General features: G+C 38.5%; 1 long non-coding RNA gene across 1 annotated transcript in view; it reads right to left on the bottom strand.

Moving 5' to 3' along the window:
- The window catches only part of LOC131721022 (uncharacterized), a 33,395-nt gene that overhangs the window by 25,525 nt on the left and 2,021 nt on the right, over positions 1 to 5,849 (bottom strand). The window lies entirely within an intron of this gene.

Consider the following 5,849-nt stretch of genomic DNA (forward strand, 5'->3'; position numbering starts at 1 on the left):
GTTCCCCTACCCTGTCTCACTTCTGCTTTACACAACTCTGCCTCTCATATTGTACTTGATTTTTGGAAGGAAATAAAAATTACATTGGATTTGAGCATTGTCTTTTTCTTTTTTCTTTTTTTTTCCCCCGAAGCAACTTACTGGGTTTCTAAAATTATTTTCCAAAACAATACTACTAATGTAATAAACAACAACAAAAAAATCAACATTGCTTAGCAAATTCAACCACATTGAACATTGGAAGTTCAAAATAAAGAAATAATATATGCAGATGGATCAAAAAGGTGGAGGAGAAGTTTTGCTGCATCTCCAAATTGAATCTAATCAGTTTTGAGGAAGATCCAGAATGCGGCGAGGCATGTTGTAGGCATGATTGTCACAGGCAGCTGGATCCACTATTGGGGGAGGGGGTCAAAAGAGGAAAAGGAGCGAGCACTAGCAGTACAACACTTAAAGGAAGGCACAACAAGTTAGCCTGCAGAAGAGGACCACAGAGGGCGAGAGCGGATATAGGGAGAGATAAGAGATTGGAGGAAGGAAGGAGCTAGCGATGAAGCGATATAGGGATGAATTGTTGAAAACGATAGTCATGTGAAGTTACGCAAAACAGCCGAAGCAGAGTGTCGCTTCTTCGCCTTCAGAAAAAGATACTGACGGTAGCCTTATATCATATGTGATGGTCATCCAGTTGGTAAAATGTGTCACAAAATGCACATCTGCAAAAGGAGGAACGAGTTCAGATCTGACGTGGCACTTGCGTACTTATCATCCATCGGGGATCTCACTCAGCAATCAAAACACAATCTCTCTCTCACACACAGACACTCACACACAAAATGATTGCTGTCTCCTTAAATTTGCACAGCGCATATCAAAAAGTGTTTGTAAAACAATGACTGCACTCGCACCACAGCATTTTAAATAACAATTTCTCCAACCAAGGCTTCCCTGTAACCTATTATTATTATTATTATTATTATTATTATTATTATTATTATTATTATTATTATTATTATTATTATTATTCTGTTTAAGTATAACGTTGTTACTGTACTGGTGTAACGTACCATCTTAACATTTTGGAATTTGAATATGAAATGCCCGTTTCCAGGCATAATTATTTCAGAAACACAATCAGTCTGATAAAAAAGAACTTTGCTTAAATGTAACTGACAAAAAAATGATTTGGGTCACTCGAAGAAGCAGCTTTCAAGTAATGTATTTCAAATACATTGTGTAGCCACCTTTATAACATTTTAAATATTGAAATAGTTATTGATTTACATTAATCAGGCCTTCAAAATCATTACAAAGTTCTAGTTTTTACTTTGAAAATCAGCCTGAATCTATCTGAAGACACACTTGGAATTTTTAATAATTTAAAAAAATTGTTTTAATTTTTTTTACTCTCAATGGGCGCTATACTCAAAAGTGTCGGTACCAACATTTCTTAATAAGGAACATTTAATGAACGTTTAAGGAGTATTTGCACTCCTTCCCACACCCCGACTATTTAAGGAAAGAAATACCGCAGGCGTAACAAATACCGAATATTGACAAAATTCCGACTGTTTGGCTTGTTATCACCTCATTAACTGGTCGTGTAGGAGCTCGAAGTGATACACAAAAGTTTTAGTAGTGTTTAAGGAGATTTTTTTACCGTAATTATATTAACCGACAGTTCTGGTCTGCCCTTAAAGCATATAAGCTTAGCGTTCACCATAGGAACTGCCATTTCGTCAGCGTAAAACATGGATTTGTGCGCTGGTGTTATGGCATGATGAGTGATGCTGCCGCTGTTGCCATTGGTATTGCTCTAGTTCAGCTTTTGCACCATGATCCCGCAGCACATAAACAACAAGATTTCAGATGGCTTTTACCAAAAAGAATAAATGCAGCATTTACTTTAATAAATATGTTTTAACAAGAAAATCAATCAAGAATTGTGCTTCAGTACATTCGGTCTGCGGTTGGCCATATTAACTGTAGTCTATGTGGGCTATAATCATAAATAAGTGCACATTCAAATACATTGCATGTCAGATTTTCTTTGGAAGGGTAGGGTGAAGAAAGGGGATGGGGGATTTTATTACACCACTCATGCTAGCGCCTTTTGTGACAAGAAAAACACCACTGCAAAAGTGTATTCAACATAATGAACAATGAATGAATAAATATCAATATAACATGTAACTGTTATGTTGCATACTACTACTACGACTACGACTACTACTACTACGACTACTACTACTAATAATAATAATAAGGCTGAAAGTCCGGTTCGCATTGCCTTGCAGAAACAACCTCGGGATACGGGCTGCATATATCTACCAGAACCAGCCTACATTGTGTTCTGGGCTTCCCATGCAGAAGCAACTTGATCAAAAAGCAGTGAGTTATAAGAATGCAACTAAATATATATTATTATTATTATTATTATTATTATTATTATTATTATTATTATTATTATTATTATTATCAATGACAATACTGTACAACACAGACAACCGCTGAGGAGTTAGCTGACCGTCTGATATAAAAAAAAAAATGAAACTTAAAGATAAAATGATTATTTCCTAATAAACCTGCATACTGAACAGGATATAAACTAGCAGATGAGGTGACTGCTATATGCTGTTTGGAAGCAAAAATAAAAATAAAAAAGGATATCATAGCAGGTTTAGGTATCTCCATATATCGCAACATTAAAATCCTTCCAAGCCTCTCTCCGTGCTCCCCCTTCTCGATGTGACGTTAGCCTCCTGCAGAGCTGGACCAATCAAAATGCATTTTCTTACAGTTCTCGGTCCTAAACCTGGCCTGAATGTCAATTATACACTTTGTTTTCACTGATGGAATCCTAATTGATTCATCCTTAAATCCTTCGGTACAATGTGGGCTCACCAAATTTCCTTATTTCAGTGGATTTCATTTGAGTATCGCTTCGATTTTCCGACAAAGTGGTAAAAAAAAAATGTTTGGAAAAATATTTACCACACCACTATAATACCGACACTTTTGAGTATAGAGCCCAAAGTGTTTGTTTTTTTGCGCACTGTTTGAAAAATGACAGTTATCAGTAATATTATGATAATATATTGCTGAATTGTTTTGTATTGCTGACCAACCAACCGCATGGCGATACACTCAATGTATGCCGCCATTCCCGCGCCAACTACACAAAATATTGTAGCGATCCTGGGGTCGCGCATGTAAAGAGTTAAATATGTGTTGTTGTACATCTTATTCTGTAATGTTCTGGCGGGAGTTGTTGCAATGTTGTGCGCCAAATGTGTGCTGCCAGTCCCGCCGTGATCGCCCAGTCCTAGGCATGGATGCAGGTTCTGTTTAGCTTGTGTTGTGTCAGGTAGGACGCAAGACTCTTGTACTTATAAACGTTGTTGTTTATTATGTGTCAGAACAAACACTCACTAACACTCAGCTTTATTTCAGAAGTCCGACCCTGTGTTCCTAGCCCAAGCCGTCCCCCCAGGAACCGTCACCCGATTTTCCACAGTTCCCCATTACGTCACCCCTGTAGCATCGAACATGCAAAACTCTAAACATAACAGCTTGCATGCCTGGGATTAGGCGAGCTCGTAGGTACGGGGCGGGACAGCTGTTGAAGAGCATAAATACTGGGTGCAGGGCCCACGAAAAGAAAGAGATTCTGCTGAGGGCTGACTAGAAACTGCATGTGTTCCTGATTAGAAACTGCATGTGTTCCTGATTAGAAACTGCATGTGTTCCTGATTAGAAACTGCATGTGTTCCTGATTAGAAACTGCATGTGTTCCTGATTAGAAACTGCATGTGTTCCTGATTAGAAACTGCATGTGTTCCTGATTAGAAACTGCATGTGTTCCTGATTAGAAACTGCATGTGTTCCTGATTAGAAACTGCATGTGTTCCTGACTAGAAACTGCATGTGTTCCTGACTAGAAACTGCATGTGTTCCTGATTAGAAACTGCATGTGTTCCTGATTAGAAACTGCATGTGTTCCTGATTAGAAACTGCATGTGTTCCTGATTAGAAACTGCATGTGTTCCTGATTAGAAACTGCATGTGTTCCTGATTAGAAACTGCATGTGTTCCTGATTAGAAACTGCATGTGTTCCTGATTAGAAACTGCATGTGTTCCTGATTAGAAACTGCATGTGTTCCTGATTAGAAACTGCATGTGTTCCTGATTAGAAACTGCATGTGTTCCTGTCTGTCAAGCTGCTGCTTATTGTGTCCGAATAAACCGTGTATTCAAAAACGGTACATAAAGTCTCTGCCTACCTTCTTTCCTGGGTTCGCTACAATATAATGCAGTGAGAAGAACGAGCAAAAAACAAAACAAAAAAAATCCCAAAACAGATTTGTTTGAGGCAGTATGTGCATTTAAAATGAAATCGCAGCTGCACAAACCAGGTCAGAATTTCTGGTTTGGTAATTTCGTTTTTGTTTTTTTGTTTTATTGTTTTATCACACGCTTTTTTTGTTGGCACAACTGGCAACCGGCAATAAGATTAGCTCCCCATTGGCTAATAAACACAATATGTCCCCCCAACATCTTAAGCCCTTTAACAATATCTACAAAGTATTAAACTGTTTATCTAAGCTTTCAGATAATATTATTTAGAATATTCCAATACTTTAATATGGTCCCAAATTGTGCAGGTGTTAGGTTTTCTATCAGAAACGAGACAAGGCATACTTACAAATACTTATAACAAGAGAAAATGTTTTTTGAAGGGTTAAAAAAAAAATTATTAGAAGAAACAAGGGATATTGTAGATTTTGTCAGGCATTTGTTCACACCCAATGGGAAAATGTGATTAGACCGGAAGTGACCGGAAGAGACCTGGGGATGTACAGTTGTGTTAGGGAGTTGTCAACCAAAATAATAAGAATAATAAGCTATGAAAAAGAAGCCACACATTATTAAAAGCTATTGTTTCATTATTTATTTATTTATTTTAAGTGATCATCTCAAGAGAAAAATTAAAAGACTGATGTTTTGGTCCTAAACGATAGATTTGTATTTTATTTTTTGCAGTTTTATAATAACTTGATAGCGTATTATTGAACAACCAGGGAGGGCCTGCAGCCACACACTCTTCCCTCTATGGGTCACATTTTCGCGCTTCTATGCGAGGTTATACGGTAGGACACCGCGATCATTCTAGGTAGGACAGGCTTGTCTTTCGAACAGCTGATTGGTTAAATCACTCTTGAATGATAAAGGAAGGTGGTTCCTTTCCTGGGTCCAGCCAGTAGGGTATACTCTTCTCGTTCCAGCTCACTTCCAGCTGTCTGATTGGCTGAGAGCGCGGCGTATCACCGTTTGGCGGAGGGTTCTGTCAGAGATACTGGCTGCATTCGCGTTACTCCTAAATAGTCTGCGTGTGACGTCAGGGTCTGTGTAGACGGAGCGCGGACAGCTTTTGGGAGGTCAGACGCCAAGCAGACCTTACGAACACGAAAAAGACCGATTTGTTCCGATTTCCCCGTGACATATTTCTGCTCCTGTCCTGTCATTTGCGTTCTGCATGATTTTATGCAATTGTTTCCATGGAGCGATTTGTAATTGTTGCTGATTATGAAGTTTTGCTCTGACGGATTTTTGTAGTATGTAGTATAACCCACCTTTTGACTCACTGTGTATTATTATCTCCAGCATTGACTCGCAATGAAATGTATGTATAGTGAGTGTCCATAACATCTTAATATTATTAATGTAAGACATTAGTGGAAAAACAGTGGTGATTTATCTGTCATTCACACCCCCATCCTAGGTGGCGCTACCACGTTCACGAATCCTGCATGTGGTTCTCTACGCCCTCTTGCACTAGTGGCGCTCT

Source organism: Acipenser ruthenus, chromosome 47 (genome assembly GCF_902713425.1).
Source record: "Acipenser ruthenus chromosome 47, fAciRut3.2 maternal haplotype, whole genome shotgun sequence".
Taxonomy (NCBI): Eukaryota; Metazoa; Chordata; class Actinopteri; order Acipenseriformes; family Acipenseridae; genus Acipenser; species Acipenser ruthenus.